Here is a 21368-nt window from a genome sequence, read left to right on the forward strand (position 1 = left end):
GGATGGATGGATGGATGGATATATAGATAGATACAGAGAGAGATGTACAAATTATATTTTAATTGAAAAAAGGCAGCTGTAAAACGGTATATGTGTGGCACTACTGGTAAAGAACCCGCCTGCCAGGGCAGGAGATGCCAAAGACGCAGTTCAATCCCCGGGTTGGGAAGCTCCCCTGGAAGAGGAAATGGCAACCCACTCCCATATTTTGCCTGGAAATCTCACGGTCAGAGGAGTCTTGTGGGCTACAGTCCATGGGGTCACACAGAGTCAGACGTGACAGCACACACACATCCATCCACATGTAATTCAGCCACAATAGAGTTTATATATAGATACATTTATGTAGACAGTTTCTGCATAAGCACCTATCATCCTACTTATAGAAGCCACTTCTGTGGCTTGGACTAAGAAGATAGAGGATTTCTACTTATAAATATTTGTATACTTTAATACTATTTCCTCCCTTTGCAAAACAAAACATCTGATTTTTATAATAAAAATATTTTAAATCTCTGCTCAAAAACTATTTCCGTGACTTCTCTTGCATAAATCACCACTTTCTCCCTTCAGGCACATCTTTTCTAAACGTTAAATAGAAGCTCATCCCCTGGAGAAGCTCCACTTGGGACAGCCAGCCCCTCTTCTGACCTTCTCTGTCATTTGGGGTTTTATCTCTGCTCACTGTGTATTCATCTCAACCTTGTGACCCAACTGAAGGACAAAAGTAAACTCAGTATTTGTCAGGGTTTATTTGTCAGAGTAAAAAGCCATGATGGTTGGGTGGGCAGGATGCGTTAAGGTCTTCTGTTCAGAAACCAGGATAGTTATGTCGTCACAATCCAGGGGGTATAAGGAAGACCCACCCTGTGACTGGTGGCTCCTAGGGGACTGGAGGCTGGGAGCCTTGGGTTGTCTCGGGAGAGTAGTGGGTGTATTCTGGAACACTGGAGGGGGTCTTCCTTGCAAAGCAGAAGTTGACTCCTGAGCAAGGGTGTAGTGTCGTGATGCAGAGTCAGCTCCGCCTGGGGAGAGCCTGGCCAACAGCGTCCTTCCCTGACTCCTGTACATGATGCAAGGGCATTGAGAAATCACGATTCATCACCGCTCCCTTTGTCTCACTCCTTCTTCCTTCTGCAAGTTTGGATTTGCCATGAGCCCTTTCTTTCCTTCCTTCTCCGTTTTAAAATATGCTTAGCTGGTTACAACCTAGGTCCAAAAATTCTAGCTTTTTGACACATTATTTATTTATAAACAATAAAAGATCCAACGCATAATGTGTCTGTAGCCTGACAGACTGGAGGAGACAGGATGGGTCGTTTCAGAGCAGGGCTGTTCGGGCACCAGTAGCCGCAGGTCAGCAAGGCGGCTCGTGGCCACTGTGATCCAGAGCATCTCGGGAGTGTCAGCTCAGTCCAAGTGTGTTAGAGGCAGTGGCCTTTCTTTCTTTTTTTTATTGGCCTGTACCTGATTTCCAGTGTTGTGATATCTTTAGGTGGGTAGCAAAGTGATTGTTTTATATATATATATATATATATATATATATATATAATAATTTTTCATATTCTTTTCTTTTATAGGATATTATTTTATATCTTTTATAGGATATTACAAAATACTGAGTATAGTTTCTGTTTCTATACAATAGGTCCTTGTTGATTATCTATTTTGTATATAGTATCTGTTAATCCCAAACTCCCAGTTTATCTTTCCCCTACTTCCCCTTGGCAACCATGTTTGTTCTCAAAATCTGTCAGTCTATTGCTTTTGTAAATAAGTTCATTTGTATCAGTTCTTTAGATTCCACACGTAAGTGAAATCATATGATACTTGTCTCTCCTACTTCACTTAGTATGATAATCTCTCAGCCCACCCATGTTGCTGCGAATGGCATTGTTTCATTCTTTCATGGTTGAGTGATATTCCATCGTATATTTGTACCACGTCGTCTTTAGCCGTTCATCTGCTGATGGACAGTTAGGTTGTTTCCATGTCCTGGCTGCTGTGAGCTGCTGCAGTGAGTACTGGGGTGCACGTATCTTTTGCAATTAGAGTTTTCTCTGGGTCTGTGCCCAGCAGTGGGATCGCTGGATCATACGGAAACTCTGGTTTTTTGATGAACCTCCACACTGTTCTCCATAGTGGCTGCACGGGTTTCTGTTCCCACCAGCTGTAGGTGGGGTCCCTCTTCTCCCCACACCCCCAGAGCAGTGACTCTTCCTCCACATGAGAAGCGGAGCCACGCCCAGCTGGTGAGGAAGAGCCAGGCCTCGGCACTGCCAGCACTGACCGGGGGCCACGCTGAGAAGCCCTGGAGCTGAACATGACCCGGGAGGAAGGCCCCCCACATCTGTCCTCTGTTTGGGTTTCCTCAGGCCTCAGTTGCCTGATCTGAACAGAGAGGAGGATGCATTTGTGGGTAACTGAACAAGCTTCAGTCAATATGAGCAAGAGAAGGTCCATGCAAGGGCACAGCGGGTGTGCAGTGCAGCGCGGCCTCGGCCATCACACGACCTGGCCCAGGGTCTTGCCTGGCTCCCTTCCTGGCGAGGGGGCCCTGGCCACTGCCCCTGCCCGCTGGCCTGGGGCGCAGCACTGCCCCGTCTGCACAGCCTGGGCCTCCAGGCACTCAGCCCTCCCTCGTTTCTGCCCTCAGGTCTCCAATGGCAGGAGGAGCAGAAACAGACAGTGGGCCTGTCAGAGCCCAGGACAGGGACCCTGTAGCCGGGGAGAGCCTACAGGTGTCCGTGCAGCCGCCTCGAACGTCTGCAAGCGCTGAGACAGGCTGCACAGCGAGCACGGGAGAACACATCCTCCCGCTGCACGGCGCTTGGTGTCCAGGACGGGCAGTGGCAGGGGGACACACAGCTGTGTCCAGGTGACAAGTGCCGTGAGGGGCATGTGTTCAGGAGCCAGAGAAACTGAATTCCAGAGGAGTGTCTGGAGGCTGTTCCAGCCACCCGGAGACACTGAGTGGGGAGGCAGCCCCACCAGATGGGGCTCCAGGAGTGGAGGCGCAGGTGGGTCACCCCCGACTCAACCCCAGCAGCTCAGCTCTGCTCCCCGCCCTGCCTGTATGGGCCTTCTCGGTCACCTCAGATGCTGGAAGAAAAATTAGAGTGAGGAACTGTTAACATCCATGGAGCTGCAGAAAACTGTGGTTCTTAGAAGGCAGCTTCGGGGGTTCCATGTTAAAACCAGGCTGTGACGTGCAGGTCTTCCTGAGCCACCCTCGGGGGGGACTCTGCTCCCATCGAGTCCAGGCTGGCCTCCAGTGACATGCTGACTGTGGGATGAGAGCCTGTGCAGCCCAGAGCTGCCTGCACACTCCTGGTTTCCATCCACCTTCTTACAGACAAACCTCCTGACTTGCCTCAGCTACAGTTCACAGGCTCTCAGGACTGATTTTCCTGAGGGAAAAAACAGCAGCAGTCTGTTCATCATCCGAGAATATTTACATAGGGGACTTCATGTCCTGAAGTCTTTTTAAGGCTATCAATTTGCTCCGGAGTAGAGTTACAAGAGAGTAACCGCCTGTCCTTCAGATGAAAATGTGCCCAGTTAATTACAGTAATTATGTGCAATTATGTACAATTTTATCAATAACATTCTATTATAAGTTATCAATAATTATAGGAAAAAACTTTTTTTTGTAGAATATAAGAAATCTCCATGTTAACTCTGTTTAGGTTTGCCTTTGTGTTTTCCTTAGGGTGTTTCTTCTGATTTTTAGAGTAATTCCCACTACAGGCTACTATTATTCCTTCATTATATACGAGGCCCATAGATTTCACCAGCTTAGGGGGCCTGTTCAGTGTGGTGGAGCTGGTCTCCGGCAATACGTCCCCAAATGTCCCAGGATGCCAAAAAGTATCCAAAGGTCAAAGTATTGAGTTGGCCAAAGAGTTCATTTGATGTTTTCCAGCTAACAAAAATAACGAACTTTCTGGCCAATCCAGTAGTCTGGGAAGCATTGGGATTAAAGGCAAACAGTTTTTGTTTTTCCAATTGCTGACATTTCAGAGCGGATTGTGTTGATGCACCCTGTAAATCCCCAGCAGAGCAGAGAGTGCAGCGTTCCCCGCACGTCCTCAGGCAGGAAATCCTCTCGATCCAGGGCCACCTCGTGGAGTCACTCATGGAACACAGTCTGGTGAGCGCTACTCTACGTTAGGCGCCTCATGCCGTTCAGTCACTACATCCTGTCTGACCCTTTGTGACCCCGGGGCACAGCTCGCCAGGCTCCCCTGTCCATCACCAGCTCCCTGAGTTTACTGAAATTCACGTCCATTAAGGCAGTGATGCCCTCCAACCATCTGATCCTCTGTCATCCCCTTCTCCTCTTGCTCTCAGTCTTTCCCAGCATCAGGGTCTTTTCCAATGACCTGGCTCTTTGCATCAAGTGGCCAAAGTATTGGAGCTTCAGCACCAGACCTTCCAATGAATATTCAGGATTGATTTTCTTTCAGAATGACTGGTTTGATCTCCTTGCTGTCCAAGAGAATCTTAAGAGCCCTCTCCAACACCACAGTTCAAAAGCATCAATTCTTTGGCGCTCAGTCTTCTTTATGGTCCAGCTCTCACATCCATACATGACTACTGGAAAAACCATAGTTATGACTAAATGAACCATTGTCAGCAAAGTTATGTCTCTGCTTTTTAATATACTCTCTAGGTTTGTCATAGTTTTTCTTCCAAGGAGCAATCGTCTTTTAATTTCATGGCTGCAGTCCCCATCCGCAGTGATTTTGGAGCCCAGGAGAATAGTCTGTCACTGCTTCCATCGTTTCCCCATCTGTTTGCCATGGAGGGATGGGACTGGCTGCCATGATCTTCGCTTTTTGAATGCTGAGGTTATTTCTTCATTTCTGGCTAGACTGGGGCTTCGCTCCTGCGCAGGCATCTCTGCGGTTGCCAGGAGTGGGGGCTGCTCCCTAGCTGTAGTGCATGGTCTTCTCGTATTGCAGAGCGCGGGCTCCAGAGTGTAACTGTGGTGCCTGAGCTCAGTTGCGGCGGCTCCTGGACTCTCGAGCACAGTCAGTCAGTGGCTGTGGTGCACGGGCTTAGTTGCTCTGAGGCATGTGGGATTTTCCTGCATCAGGGATTGAACCTGTGTCTCCTTCACTGGCAGGCAGATTCTTTACCACTGAGCCTCCAGGGGTCCCAATGTTTAGGATAAGCCAGCTTTTTCGCTCTCCTCTTTCACCTTCATCAAGAGGCTCTTCAGTTCCTCTTCACTTTCTGCCAATAAAGTGGTATCACTTGCATATCTGAGGTTGCCGGTATTTCTCTCAGCAATCTTGATTCCAGCTTGTGAGTCATCCAGCCCAGCATTTCGTATGATGTTCTCTGCATTTAAGTTAAACAAGCAGGGTGACAATATACAACCTTGATGTACTCCTTTCCCACTTTTGAGCCAATCTGTTGTTCCATGTCCAGTTATAACTATCACTTCTTGTCCTGCATGCAGCTTTGTCAGAGGCAGGTAAGGTGGTCTAGTATTCCCATATCTTCAAGAATTTTCCACAGTTTGCTGTGATCTGCACAGTCAAAGGCTGTATCTTAGGCAATGAAGCAGGGTAGATGTTTCTAACCTTACAAAAAAACTCCTCCTTTAGAAACAAGGTTATGAGACTTGTGATGGGAACAAGGAGGGGAGGAAGGTCAGGGCAGCTGACAAGTTCCAGGGAGCTGGGGGTGGGACAGTGACCCCAGCAGTGCCATGGAAACCCAGAGGGACAAAGATGCCTGCAGATACCAAACCAGACATCCCTGTCATCTCGAACTGTCACAGGGAGCAGAGCAAACCCCACATCCACCATCCATATGCTCCTGGGTTCTAATTTAGTTTAGACAAGACTGGCAGCCAATCAAAGGAGGCGTCTCAGCACCAGAGAAATCTCATTGCTGTTGTTCAGTTGCTCAGTCATGTCCAGCTCTATGCAACTCCATGGACTGCAGCACACCAGGCCTCCCAGTCTATCACCAACTCCCAGAGCTTGCTCAAACTCATGCCTACTGAGTCAGTGATGCCACCCAACCATCTCATCCTGTGTCATCCCCTTTTCCTCCTGCCTTCAATCTTTCCCAGCTTCAGGGTCTTTTCCAATGAGTCGGCTCTTCACATTAGGTGGTCAAAGTACTGGAGTTTCAGCTTTAGCATCAATCCTTCCAATGAATATTCAGGGTGAATTTCCTTTAGGAAATCCTTTAGAGAAATCTCATAAAATCTTATTAACTGAAATTACCGCACGGCTGGCCTAACAATAAGCCCAGCACTCTGACAAAATGATGGACGAGCTTCTGAGTCGTAGCATCTCTAGACATGACAAAAGAAGAGCCGGATGCATGGGTGCTTTGTGCCTGGTGGAGGCACAAAGAGTCTGCAGGGAGCAGAGAGCCTGTTTCCATAAAGCGAAATTTACAATGTCGCAGTATGAATATCAATAGTGTGCATGATCACAATAAACTGTGGAAAATTGTGAAAGAGATGGGAACACCAGACCACCTGACCTGCCTCTTGAGAAGCCTGTATGCAGGTCAGGGAGAAACAGTTAGAACCGGACATGGAACGTCAGACTGGTTCCAAATAGGAAAAGGAGTACGTCAAGGCTGTATATTGTCACCCTGCTTATTTAACTTATATGCAGAGTACATCATGAGAAATGCTAGGCTGGATGAAACACAAGCTAAAATCAAGATTGCCAGGAGAAATATCAATAACCTCAGATATGCAGATGACACCACCCTTATGGCAGAAAGTCAAGAAGAACTGAAGAGCCTCTTGATGAAAGTGAAAGAGGAGAATGAAAAACTTGGCTTAGAGCTCAACATTCAGAAAATGAAGATCATGGCGTCTGGTCCCATCACTTCATGGGAAATAGATGGGGAAACAGTGGAAACAGTGGCTGACTTTATTTGGGGGGGGGCTCCAAAATCACTGCAGATGGTGATTGCAGCCATGAAATTAAAAGATGCTTACTCCTTGGAAGGAAAGTTATGACCAAACTAGACAGCATATTAAAAAGCAGAGATATTACTTTGCCAACAAAGGTCCTTCTTATCAAGACCAGGTTTTTCCAGTAGTCATGTATGGATGTGAGAGTTGGACTATAAAGAAGTCTGAGCACAGAAGAATTGATGCTTTTGAACTGTGATGTTGGAGAAGACTCTTGAGAGTCCCTTGGACTGCAAGGAGATCCAACCAGTCCTGATCCTAAAGGAAATCAGTCCTGGGTATTCATTGGAAGGACTGATGTTGAAGCTGAAACTCCAGTACTTTGGCCCCCTGCTGCAAAGAGCTGACTCATTAGAAAAAACCCTGATGCTGGGAAAGATTGAAGGCAGGAGGAGAAGGGGATGACAGAGGATGAGATGGTTGGATGGCATCACCAACTCAATGGACATGAGTTTGAGCAGACTCCAGGAATTAGTGATGGACAGGGAGGCCTGATGTGCTGTGGTCCAAGGGGTCGCAAAGAGCTGGACATGACTGACCAGCTGAACTGAACTGAACTGACTGTGCGTGATTAATAGGGAAGAGTTTGAAGGAAGTGCATGTCTCTGAGAAGTCCTGTTGTAGTGACTGGGCAGAGCTGTCCTGGGGCCGCACCTGCTGCCAACTGTGTCCATGCTGGTGACTCAGCCGAGACTCAGGCATGGCTCAGCGAGGCTGCTGGACCCCAGGCAAACAGAGGATTAACCAGCTCTCAGCTGATTCGCTTCTGCAGAGCTGTGCTGCTCCCGAAAGTGGAAACACAGCCTCGTGCTGCTCAGATGTCTGTGTGGCTGCCAGTGTCCACTCTGGCCATCAGGAGAGAGAAAAGCAGCCCAGCGGCAGTTTTATCCTATGTTCATTTGAAATCCTGCATTGGATGCCTTCTGAAGCTGAGAATGTTTGTGTTGGAGATCAAGCAGGCCACGACCCACCCTCTGGGATGTCCAGCAGTCGTCACAAGCCCTTCAAGAATCTCCCTTGTGCTCTGGCCTGGGCCCTGATTTCAGTCCCTAGTGCCAAGGTACTCGGGCCTGACTGCTACCGGATTCATTTGAGAGATGCCTGGCCCCTGGCTCAACCAGAGGCAGAACCTCTGGGAATGGAAAGTGTCTCTGTAACAAGTTCTCCAGGCAAGTACGCATAAGTCAGAGTCTCCCAGCACGGCCGTTCCCCCCAGGGCTCAGGAGCCAGGCAGCTGTCCGCTTTCCAGGGAGGGTCTCAAACCTGCAGGGAGCTAAGTGTGAAGTCAGGGCTCCGGCCATTGTGGAGGCAAGTGGACCTGAAGACTGGCGTGGAGGCCAGCCTTGGAATCTAAGAAAATGAGCGGCAGACAAGCAAGGCCGCTGGACCAAAGATGGGCCTGCAGAGCGTGGGGGCTGGGCCACGGTGCCGGTCGGTGCCCTAGCCTACCCCCGGCTCTGCACCTGCTACCATTTGACCTCAGCACCACTGCCCCCCCCAAAACTGAAAAAAGACTTTTCATCTCATAAAACGTTTTAGGTAGCTTAAAATATATGAAAAGGGAATCCCTGCCACCAGAGGCATTTACTGCTTAAGGTCTGGTGTTCGGACATTTTTGCTGTGCAAATACTAACATAGGTTGTGGTACATGTTTGAAGGTTTAGCCTTTTTCTTAGGACAGACCTCTAGGAATGTAATTTTTTTCAATGAAAGAGGAGATACATTTTAAACTCCTGTAATAATGGTCACAGTGCCCTCTGTGAAGACTGTACTAGCTCTTACTGCTGGAAGCAAGGCTCTTCTGCCACCTTCCTGACTGTAAGGTGGAAGTTGTCTGAACCCTTACCAGTGAGACAGGCAGAAGTGAACACGTGTTTCAATTTGAACGCTTGTTGTATTCAGTTTCTTTGAAAATCAGCATGGACATGCTGGGTAGACTGTTCCTGGTTTTAGGGTTTTTTCCTTCTAACACTTTTAGTACGCCGCCACTCCCTTCTGGCTGCAGAGTTTCTGCTGGAAAATCAGCTATTAGCTTTATGGGGGGATAGTTGACTCTTTGCTTTTTATTGCAGCCTTTAAAATTCTGTCACTTTTGCCATTTTAATTATACCAGTGCTTGGTGTACATCCCTTTGAGTTTGTCCTATTTGGGACGCTGTGCTTTCTACACCTACACGTCTACTTCCATCCCGGTCAGGGAAGTTTTCAGCCACTCTTATGTCAAGTGTGTTCTCTGCCTTTCTTACTCTCTTCTCCTTCCAGGAAGCCTCTCATGCTAACGTGAGTTGCTAACGTTGCTCCTTAAATTATCCTCATTGTTCTTAAGTCTTCTTCTCTTTTTGCTGTTGTGACTGTGGGATTTCTACTCTTTCCCACTGATTTCTTCTCCTGCATCATCTAAGCTGTTCTTGATTCCCCGCAGTGTGTTTTTCATTTCAGGGACTGTGTTCTTCAGCTCTGATTGGGCCTTCTTTGTATTTTTTCTTTTTTTTAATTAATTAATTTTATTTGTCGGTGGTGCTCAGGGCCTTGTTGAAAGCTGCATGGGTGTTCTCTAATTGTGAGAGCGGGGGCTACTCACTAGTTATGGCACACGGGTTTCTCAGTCCAGTGGCTGGCCACTCTGGCTACAGAGCATGGGTTCCAGAGCTCATGAGCTTCAGCAGCTGCAGCTCGTAGGCTCAGCAGTTGCAGTGAGCAGGCTTTAGTAGTCCCTGCTCATGGGCTCACTAGTTATGGCTTACAGGCTCTGGAGCACAGGCTCAGGAGCTGTGCCACACCAGATTAGCTGCTCTGAGGCATGTGGGATCTTCCCAGACCAGGGATCCAACCCCGGTCCCCTGCATTGAGAGGCAGATTCTATACCAGGAAAGTTTCGTATTTTCTGATGCTTTGTTGAAGTCCTGTGTTCCTCTGTTCTTCTTCCAAGTTCAGTGAGCGTTTTTATGATTGTTGAACTTTTTATCAGGTAAATTACCTACCTCTGTTTCATTAGGGTTTTGTTTTGTTTTCTTTTTCTGGAGTTTATCTTGCTCTTTCATTTGGAATGCATTCCCCAGCCCCCTCATTTATCTGACCTTCTCTGTCTCTGTGGACAAGGTAGGCGGTCACCTCTCCCTGTCTGAGCGCGTGTGCTTGGGCAGGAGTGCCCTGTGCAGACTGTGTGAGCTGGTGGCTTTGAAAGAAGGCTGGGAAGTGAAGCGAGTGCAGGCCAAGCGTTTTTCGTGGAGTTGTGGCCACCGCCTTGATGGGGGCCGAGTAGGGTTAGAGCTGGAGCCCAGCAAGGCAGGGGCCTCCCCAGATCCACAGGGGCTTCCGTGGTCAGGGTGAGGGGCTGGCAGGAGCTGGGCGGTGGGGCACCAGGTGCTTCTCTGCTGCCCCCATGCTGGGACTCAGGGGAGTGAGCACGTGCCTGGCCTTTAGGAGTGAAGTCCTGGCTTCCCACCGCCCTCCGGCTTTCCTGTCCTGAGCCCTGCTGCTTCTCAGACCCAGCTGAGCAGCTCATCATCCTGGTGCAGGTCCCCAGGGCTGGGGTGCCCGATGAATGGCTGGAACCCCTCACTCCTCCAGGGGGACTCTGCATCTGTGACGTCCCCTCCCACTGTGTGTCACCCGCTGGGGGCATGCACCCAGGTCAGATCATGCCTCTGCCCCTCCTCCCCACCTCCCTTCCTCTACACCCCTGATGCTAGAAGAGCCATCCTGCTCTTTGACGTCTTCCCCAGAGGGAGTGTTCTCTCTGTTGTCATGACCCTGGTGCGTCCTTGGAAGGAACTGAGCTGAGGGTCTTCCTCCTGCGCCTCCCCGGTCCTGAGGGTTGAGAGAGAACTCAGCTGTGCTAGCACCAGCGAAATAAAACCTTGCTGTTAGGGTAAGAGACCCTGAGGACAGGGATGTAACAGGGCCTCCACGCCCTCAGGCTCTGCTCCTCTGCTTCCTGGTCCACCGGGATGAGAGCACAGCCCACAGGCTGCTCTCAAGTGTGGGCGCTGTGGGTCCTGCCACTTGAAGAGCCACTCTCTGCCCATGGACTCACTCCACAACTCCCAGAGGACTCTGTCCCCCCTACCAAGGGGCCAGCTTGTCCCTCAGCATAGGGTCCCAGCAGGAGCAGCATCCGGGAGTGTGTGGTCTGGACACACACCCAGGCTGCGACCAGCTCCATGTGCTGGGAGCACAGTGGTCTGCACGCCTGGGGCACGTCTGAATCATGCCCAGTGTTCTCCGCCTCACCTGAGACGTCTGATGTCGTCGGCATTAATCTTCTCCCAAACACTGTGATATTCATGGAGTGTCACCGTGTGAGTCTCCCTGAGACCTAGACCCTGTGGCCTGTATCAGCACAGCCTTGCTCCCCGAGAAACACAAGCTGTTACCAAAGGCCTTGAGCTACAACCGCAGCAGCAGGAGGAAGGCCGTCACAGGAGAACCCTCGGCAGATGCTGCTCCTCTTCAAGCCCCTCCCCCACCTCAGAGCCGCTGCTGCTGGTGGATTTTTGGTTTTGGGCCCCAACTTACATGACGTACTCCGGCCTCTTTGGTATCTGTCCTCCTCTCGCTGCTCTGATCCATGAAACAGGTGCTGGAGGGTCAGGAAGGGGCAGCCTTCCCAGGGTGCATCCTCCTGAAATCCCTGCATTCCCACCAACTACAGACCATGCTTGGGGCCCGGGGCTTCTCCTGCCTGTCCCAGCACCCACTCCCGCTTCCTTCCTGTCCTCCGCTAAGGGCGTGGCATTCTCTCCAAGGCGCTGAGAGCAGTGCCTCTCCACGAAGCCGGGGGATCGAGAGGCATCCCTCCGGCTTCAGCATGGGCTTCCTCAGAGTAACGGTGGTAACTGAGCCCGGAGGAAGGTCCCCAGTTTCCTCTGATTTGGACACGATGCTCCAAGCAGTTTATCTCCCATTGAGGCCTCGGTCCGCGTTTCCATGACTTAGCGGATGAGCGTGTTCTGGGGTGATCATTCCATCCAAGGTGCAGCTGTGCATGGTTCTTTGCGTCCGCACTCCGAGGCATTTGCCCCAAATGGAAGCTGAATTAAAGCAAGCTCTTTAATTCAATTCACCTCTGCTTCCAAGTCCTTCTCAGCAGCTGACCCGTCCACAAGAAACAGACACATGTCACCAAAAATATCTTCAGAAAAGAATGACTTTCCTGTTTCACTGGCAACTCTTTAGAGGCTGAGCGCAAGGGAATCACACCACGCTTCCTTGAGCTGAGCTCCCTGAGAAGTCTGCTCCGGCCAGCAGCCAGACAGCACGGCACTGAGTCCTCTTTAGAAGGAGCACATGCTGGGGAGGGGGCGCTCAGCCTTAAGGGGTCTCCAGAGCTGTTCTGGGGTCTAAAGGCTGTCTGTGCCGCGCCCTCAGGACAGCTGGGCTACCAGCATCAGGAAGTCCCGCTGACTGGTGCAGGGACTGAGGGTGCCACTTTTGAAACGCCTCATCCTCCTTCAGTGACAAGTGGAGACTAACATACACATGTCCTGGAAGAAGGCACAACAGAAACATTCATTTTTAACATCACTCTTTGAAATGCATCACGTGCACTTACGTCTCCAAAGCCTCTGCACCCTGGAGGGTAACCAAGCATCTCATCTTCATTATGACTGAAGGGTCTCCTGGGACGCAGGGTGTTCGGTGCTGAAGCCAAGAAAGGTCGGGACAAACACAGATGAGTTGGCCCCGCCAGCTCCATGCCCAAGATGAAGAGAGACGCTGCAGCACTGCTAAGATCAGAGGTTTTGGCCGGCTGCGACCTTCAAAGCACACCTACTGTAACTCTTTTCCTAAACCCCAGTCTTCAGCGCTACCTATCCGCATAATCTTTCCCTCATCTTTGGATGCCTGTCAGCGCCCTCTCAGGTTAATCGTGCTGCACCCTGAATTCCAGATCTCAGTGCCAGAAATGGATGTGGGCTTTAGGGATTGGTTGCCAGGGTCTGGTTGTGAAACATCCGTATTTATGTTCGAGAGAAAGTGGGGGAGAGAAGACCCCTCCCTCCCTCTGGCAGGCTCTCGGATCTGAAGTCATTAGGAATAATGAGGGCATGGCTGACCCGGCATCCTCCAAGAGACATTAGCGTGCCTCTGGCCATGCTGGCTGCGAAAACACCAGGACTCATTACAGACAAGAGCGGCAGAGTCAGACTGAACTAATTTGTGGGCAGAGGTCCAAGCATTATTTTAAAACGCAGTACTGGAACCACCTAAGTAATATGTGGGTCACACAAAGTCAAGCCGGCATTGTGCAAGAAAGCTGAGCAGAACAGCTCTGTTCTCCCACCCCCGGAAGCCCTAGCAATGCGAGGCTCCTGGTCCGTAGCTGGGAACTCATTTCAGGGCTGCAGAATTTGGAGAATCTGCTTTCAGCCGTTCTTCCTCCACTCACGGAACCTCGTAAGGAAAGTCCACCCGATAAAGCTGAGGATGGCGCCCCCCGTAAGCCGGCTGAGAGTCTCCCGTCTCATGAAGGAGATGGACAGTCTCTGATCTTGTGACGCTACATTGGCCTTAATCGTTTTTTCTTAAGAGTCCTGGACTTTAGTGTTATTAAAAGAGGCATTGCAGACTCTGCTACTCATATTTAGAAGTAATCATGGCGATAAATTAGTGGGGCAGTCACAGTACTGCCCGAGGGGCCCCTGCGGCCCCCACAAGGCCCAGCCAGGGCGCAAGGCCGCTGCCCCAAGAGGCTTCTGACAGAGATCCTTTCCTCTCTGGGGACGGCTCACGTGTACCATATGGATTTGAAATAGCTTTGTCTAAGGAGCAATAAACAGATGGAACTCTGGTGGAGAAAAGCTTTGTAAGTCCCACGCATGCTTTTACACGCGTTTATTGAGGGGTCTCATCTTGCCTTTATATTGTGGGGGCCCCCTGCTCAGGTCACTTCTGGATGTGTCTAGACCACTCTTCTGTCCACTGGCTGGGGTGTTTGGGGCGCTATTCATTGTTGTTTTTAAAAGATCATGAGAAAATATAAGAGGTACCTAGAATAGTCAGAAAGTGCACTGGTGGATGCCAGGGGGCTGGGGAGTCGGGGGAGGGGGGTTAGTGTTTAATGGAGACAGAGTTTCAGTTTAGGAAGGTGAGAAATTTGGGAGAAGGCTGATGGTGAGAAGGGCATAGCAATGTGAATGTATTTAGTGCCAGAGAACTATACAGTTAAATACAGTTAAAACAGTATGTTTTATGTTTTGTGACTTTTACCACAATAAAAAAAAGTTCTTTTAAAGATCATGAGAAAAGAACCTAATGCTGGAAAAGGAGCCAAGAGGATAATGAATTAAGTGGATCCTCACAACCCGGCCCCTCTTCTTTCCTGCAAGGGGGCCTCACGCCGATGGGCAGTGCTGTCTCAAGGACTTGCTAGAGTCCTGCAGAACCAAGTGAATGCAGGCGTGAAGAGCCGTGCAGTGCCATTCTGATGGGCTCTGAGCACCATTATGATGGGCTCTGGGTATTTAAGACAGGAGGCAGCAAGGTTCCCAGACTAGGCAGAGCCTGGCCCACCAGCACGGGTGCCCAGAAGGAAGACACAGATGGCCTGCAGTCTCTACCTGAGGGAGTGAACCCTGTGTCTGGGGTTGGCCCATCCTTCCTGCAAGACATCTTCTGAGGACTTTTGCCCTCATTCCTAGGGAGAATGTTGAATTAGGAAAAAACTAGTTCTTACAAACATTACTTTAACATTTTTTTTAATTCATGTAAAAGACATCGAGAACAGATACTGTATTCACACTTCAGATTCATACACTTTCTGTCCAAATATCGTGAAAACAGACACATGGTTTTTATTCTTTTAAAACTATGTTGTGGCCTGTTCTGCAGGGTTGAGGTATCAAGCGAAGAGAACATGATTTGTGGAGATTACGATCTAGCCACATACACTTTGGGGTTGTGAAGATCGTCTCCTCACATTTCACAAGGGCAAAAGCAGAGCGGGGGCCCCAAGGGTAGGTGGCGGGCTGAGTGCATTTAGTAGGACGGGAGTCCTGAGACAACAATTCAGCGGGCACAGAGGCCGGGCTCACATTCCTCTCTGCGTGGGGTCGGGTTTTCCTCTACGTCCACTCTCTGCTGATACTCAAGAGTGTATACTGCCAGCTCGCAGGCGGTGGCCGGATGCCAGCCCCAGGAAGGACCCGGGGTCCTCAGGCTGAGGGCCGTGACCTTTGAAGTCCCCATGGCTGCGCCCGGCTTAGCAGGATGGGCGGGGGGGTGGGGAGGAAGAGGAGGCTTGTGATTCCTCTCGTGTTTTCTCGTGTTCAGTTGTTCTGAACCCCACAGGGGACTCACTCTGAAAAACACATCAGCAGGAGCCTTCACTTTTAAATAATCACTGCCTTGTGGTCAAACCAGGGTAGAATATCGCAGTTAATATATGAGGTCTCTGCCTTCAGGCTGTGGATGAAAAGAGTTTGCTGCTGGCTGGGGGAAGTTATTTACGATGTGATTGTTAAGGACGGAATGATGGTGTTACCATTTTCCCTCTCTTTTCTGTTTTTCTTTAACAGTCCTTGTGCTTTGAGGATAACCTCAGCATTTTACTTTTGCTCTTTTATTTTACATGTGCCTTTTGGCTGTGAATTTGAACTGGGACATATTGCAAGGAGTCTACCTTAATTTTGTGACCAAAGAGTTTGTCACCGTAGACCTTGTGACTTGCTGTGGCACTCTGCACACCCTGGCTTCCTTCTGACTTATTTTAAATCATGGGGGAAGCAATTCTAATGGCCGCGTGAGTCTCTTGAGATTGTTCAACCTTTTCTCATTTCAGGCTTTAAGGGTTAACAGCAAAACTACATTAGCTATTCTTTTTCAAGAATGAATCTTACATTAGAAAAATATCCAGAATTAATTCAGAGGACTGTTCACAGAATTAACAGGCTAGTTTGCCAACTTCATCCCTGTTTCTTACAATGGAGAACTGACTTGCTTTCTTTCACTCCACAAATCCCACAGTGGGGTCTAAGAAGCAAGTTAGAATCATGTTATTTCACTAGAGGAGAAATAGGGGGGTTCACGTTCTTGACTGTGAGTTCTGTGGGTTTCCCCAGACACCCCGTCCCTCCTCCTGGTTTCTGACTGGAGCCCAAGAAGCAGGTGGGTCCCTAACCCCTTTATCAGAACCTCCCAGATGAGGAGTAAGGGCTGCGTGAGCAAAGTGGGGGCTCCTGGGCCCTGCCCCGAATCTACAAAACAAACTCTTTAACCATGGCCCCCAGAATCGGAATCTTTCACAAGCTTCCCAGGAGAGGCTTCAGCCCCCAAGTCTGGGGGGTGACTGCCACGGGATGCCCAAGGGGCTCTCGGGGTGAGCTGGCAGCCCAGCGCATTTCTCCGCCCACAGTCACACCTCCCTCCCTCCCCAGTGAGAGAGCGCTCACGGCTCCAGCCGCCAGTGGCCATGCAGCGCGCCCAGGCCCCATGGAGCCGGGGGCGGAAGCAAAGGGCAGCTGCCACGTACCCTGCTGCCTCTCCCTTCTCCCCAGAAGAGGGGCGCAGCGACCAGCACCCAAACACCCGCCTTAGGAGTGAGGCCACGGGGCAACAGAAGGAACCCACGTCCCTGACATCATGATGCTGCCGTAACATCCTAACCAGACGTCTCTCCCCATCGTAAGTCATCCGTGTACCTGGTTCACGTTGCTTTCGGCCAGGAGGTAGACAGGGTCAATGTCGCATACAGGCGCCCTCGTCCTACAGACGCCGAGGAGAGCTGGCTCCTCTCCTCCGGAACCCCAGAGCCTGCCCAGAACAGAGAGGCTGGTCTCTTAACAAGTGACCCAAGCCGGGAAAGCAGGCTGGGCCTGGGCGTGGCCATCTTCCAACTTGAGAGAGAAACACTGTGAGAGGCCAAGTTCTGGACACAGAGAGACGTTTAAACAGGACCCTGAAGTCCCTACCGTGGCAGCACGAAGAAGTCACCAGCAGCGTCCTTTATTGATCCGTGGCTTTCATCGCCACGGCCACCGGTGGCTGGAAGAGAAGGAAGAGACCGCAGCGACAGTAGGGGAGGGGATGGGGGGACAGGCCGGCTGTCTGTGGGTGGAGGAGTCTCCCTCCTGCAGGATGGGGATCCCAGCGTCTGCCTCCCAGGATGGCTGGGGGGAGAGCACGGCAAGCACGTGGCACGCTGCGTGCAACGCAGAGAGTGGGAGATGCGCAGGGCGTTACCCGGACTCACACGGGGGCTCAGAGCGGGGAGCGGGCACAGAGGTCACGTGTGTGCCCACCTCCAGGTGCCTGCATGCGAGGGCTGCACTAGCCATGTGCTCACAGGTGGTCCACCCAGTGATGCCCACACAGCTCAGAGGCACTCCAGTTACCCACCCTTCTTGGGTTAGTCGCTAGGTCACGCCCGACTCTTTGTGACCCCATGGACTGTAGCCTGTCAGGCTCTTCTGTCCGTAGGATTCTCCAGGCAAGAATACTGGAGTGGGCAGCCATCCCCTTTCCAGGGGATCTTCCCAACCCAGGGATCAAACCCGCGTCTCCTGCGCTGCAGGCAGATTCTTTACCGACTAAGCCACCCCTCTTAGTCACTACTTAACCTCTTCACTGTGCAAAAAGGAAGAGTTTTGAATAGCCAGTCAAATTCGACTGTTAGGAGAGACGGGCATCTCTTCTGAATGTAGTGTGTGTCCGTGTGTGTGTGTGTGTGTGTGTGTGTGTGTGTATTTGTGTGTGTGTGGGTGTGTGTCTGTGTGTGTGTATGGGTATGTCTGTGTGTGTGTATGGGTGTGTCTGTGTGGGGGGGTGTGTCTGTGTTTATGTCTGTGTGTCTGTGTTTATGTCTGTGTGTGTGTCTGTGTTTATGTCTCTGTGTGTGTGTCTGTGTGTGGGTGTGTCTGTGTTTATATGTGTGTGTGTGTCTGTGTTTATGTGTGTGTGTGTGTTTATGTCTATGTGTGTGTGTCTTTGCCTGTCTGTGTCTGTGTGTGTGTCTGTGTCTGTGTGTGTGTGTCTGTGTGTGTGTGTCTATATGTGTGTGTGTCTGTGTTTATATCTGTGTGTGTGTCTGCGTGTGTGTGTGTATGTCTATGTGTGTGTGTCTTTGCGTGTGTGTGTCTATGTGTGTGTGTGTCTGTGTTTATATCTGTGTGTGTGTGTGTGTGTGTGTGTCTGGGGCTGTACACACTGCACCACGGTCAAGGCCCCAAGGGGCCTCATCGGCACAGAATGCCCCAGTCATCCCGGCCGGCCACAGGAGTTCCTCCTGCACGAGGATGCCTGGGGTGTGAACACGGTGTGTCTACTCACAAGTGTCACCCCGCGTCACACCTCAACGCACTGTCTGCTGGGTCTTGATAAATCCACGTGCAGCAAGTCCTTCGTACGCGTTTTCACGTGATGAGCCCTCGCACACTCATCCTCGGGTTTCTGGAGGGCACAGCTCTGTTGGCCACACGCGCCAGACGACGCCCTGCACACCTGGATCTTGTGCCTGTGTGAGGGTGCCAGGAGGCTGAGGCCCAAGCATGCAGGGCCTGACTGCCCTCCCTGGGGGGCGCCAGCCTGGTAGGGCCAGCCCCTCCTCAGGGACACTGGGGTCTCTGCTGGGTGGTGGGAAAGCACCCACTAAGTCTCTGAGCAGACAGCGACTTAGGAGCTGGGCTGGCAGGTGGGCAGGAGCAGGCGCTGCGGCTCTGATGGGACAGGCTGAAGGGAACCAGGAGTGGGGGGTGTGGACCTACGTGGAGTGCCCGGGGGTTCTGCAAGGGCCTTGTTCCCGTCCAGCTGCAGTGAGAGTCACTTCCTTACCCGACCAGGATGGCCTGACCCACCCCCAAGTTGAGCTGGCACCCCAGCAGTCTGGGGCTGAGCTGGGGACGTCTGGCTTCTGCTGCTCCTTGCTTGCGATGGGGCTCTCTCCACACGGCCAGCTCTTAGGGGCATCCAAGGGGGTGAGAGTGGCTGAGGAAGCTGTGTTGATCATTTATCGCAGGCTTTGGGGGTTATCTCCTCACGGTGTCGGAGAGCTCTGCTCGGAGTCAAGCTGACGCCGTGGGTCTCGCTGCTAATGCATTCCTGAGAAGAACAGGATCCATGGGTGTGGGCCACCTTGGGCCTCTTCAGCCACCCTTCTAAACAGCAGCTTCTTCTGTGGCCAAAGCGAGTGGTCAACAAGACCCCAGGACCTGGGGGCAAAGGGTACAGACCTCACAGGGCCAGGGTGGGGCGTGTGCCCTCAGCGTTCTCACCCAGCCACACCTTCCCGGGCTCTCAGCCCCCACACACAGCTGCCGAGGAACAGAGTGGACCCAGGGAGTCCAAGCCACCACACCCTACTCACGACACCATCAGCACTCCTGATCAATGACACTTCATTTCTCTTTTGCTTGAAAGGCATCTCCAAAATCAGTGTCCTCCCGTGGGCCGAACATCAGGAAACCCAGCCAAAAAGTGTCTCAGAGACCCTGCCCGTAGACACCGAGGAAGGCAGGCTCACAGCGGTGCATGTGGACTGCCACGGTCAGGGCTGTGTCTGCTGGATGGCACTGGGGGCTTTGGGGACGGCCCAGGACAGGCTCTCCCACTCGGGGGTGCCATCCCACCTGGATGCCCTCCTACCCCGGGGAGAGCACACACTCCTCGGGAGAACAGTCCAGACCTCAAATGCTGACCCTGACCACATGTCCAGCTGAATATGCCTCTGAATCATAAAGGATAAGAGGTAGTGAGGTAGTGAGATCTCAACAGGATTCTAACCCCTACCTCCTCCGTAATGAAATCACATCAGGCCCAGGGGGTCTCGGGGTCGGGTTCACGGACCATGCCCATCAGCTCGCCCAGGAGGCAGGTTTAAACCCCGGATCGCCGGCCTTGCCCTCTGAGTCCCATCAGAGGGCCTGGCAACCTGCGTTTCTTCAAGAACCTTTGATTTGGACGCACACGACTTGAGAACCACATTTCAGAGCCACACAGGGGACTTGGTCATCCTACAGCTGTTTCAAAGGCACATGGGTTCGTTTGGCTGCTTTCTCTGCCTGGCTGTGGCTAAACCTCTGAAAGCCTGGGGATGGGTTTGCCTCAGAAGAGCCTGCAGAGGCCCGTTCTGCATAAGCACAGACTAAACACTGGATCAAGCTGATGCACAGAGGACATAGTCCTGTGAATCTTCCCTCCTCACTGCGAGACTCAAACTTGTTCCAACATCACTGCCGCCCTATAAATCCCAGTCAGAAGCTTATTTCTGGGGAGAGGGAGGGGTTCCTTTATTGTCATTCAGTGGCTCAGTTGTGTCTGATTCTCTGTGACTCCAAGGACTGCAGTATGCCAGGCTTCCCTGTCCTTCACCATCTCCCAGATTTTGTTCAGACTCATGTCCATTGAGTCAGTGATGCCATCCAACCATCTCCTTCTCTGTTGCCCTATTCTCCTCCTGCCTCCAATCTTTCCCAGCATTAGGGTCTTTTCCAATGAGTCAGCTCTTCCGCACCAGGTGGCCAAAGTATTGGAACTTCAGCTTCAATATTCCAATGAATATTCAGGGTTGATTTCCTTTAGGATTGACTGGTTTGATCTCCTTGAAGTCCAAGGGACTCTGTTTCCTTTAACATGCAGCAGTTTGAAGCTGTTTATAATCTCCTTGTCTCTAACCCCAAGGAGAAGTAGCATTATTGTGCTGAGATTGGGCACTGACCTCAGTTTCTTCGTGAGGTAGCATCTTGTCACATAACCCCTGGGTGATTTTAAATACGAATGTCAGTGATTACCATCTCCTGGCAGATCATTCTTCTCAGGCCTAAGTTTGGAAATGAAACAACACATCTGGACCCTGCGATGTCCTGCCTGAGCCTTCCAGTGGAAAGGAACTCTGGAGGTTACCCAGACCTGGAGGGCAGGACTGTACTCTCGCTGACCTCAAGAGACAAAGCTTTTCTGTTAAAGCTTCCTCAGCAGAGCAGATTCCACTAAGAAAACCCTCCAGAGTTTCAGCAAGGTTAGCATTTTCAGAAGGAAAATAAACCTATGCTCACTTTACCTCTTATAATGTGAAGCTCTGCCTAGGGGGCCCCGAAAAGCATCCATCCCCACATCCAGGCCCCTCTGTGGTATATCTGAAAGCTGCATTGTCTGACTGCTTGTGTAAGAAAGGATGAGGAACAAAGTAATGAGAAGCCTCGCCTCACCCTCTCCCATCTGTATGAGGGGGATCGCTGCTCTGCACACTCAGTGCGATGGGAGGATCAGAGGGACCCTGTATCAGGCTGCGCTGGGGGGTGTCACCTGTACCACCTCCAAGATCACCATTCTAACCTGCATCCAAAAGCTCTCATTTAAAGTCACTCTATTATAGAAATAGTGGGGACTCCTGAAAAACAATAGTGTAAATATAAACCTAAATGACAGATGCAGACATTTTGTTCAGTAAACAGCATGTAGGTGCTCAAGAAAGCTAG

At 51.0% G+C, this 21368-nt stretch overlaps 1 protein-coding gene across 3 annotated transcripts in view; it reads left to right on the forward strand.

The window, feature by feature from the left end:
- The window catches only part of PALLD (palladin, cytoskeletal associated protein), a 382006-nt gene that overhangs the window by 96887 nt on the left and 263751 nt on the right, over positions 1-21368 (forward strand). The gene's annotated exons all lie outside the window — the stretch shown is intronic.

This window comes from Capra hircus, chromosome 8, assembly GCF_001704415.2.
Source record: "Capra hircus breed San Clemente chromosome 8, ASM170441v1, whole genome shotgun sequence".
Taxonomy (NCBI): Eukaryota; Metazoa; Chordata; class Mammalia; order Artiodactyla; family Bovidae; genus Capra; species Capra hircus.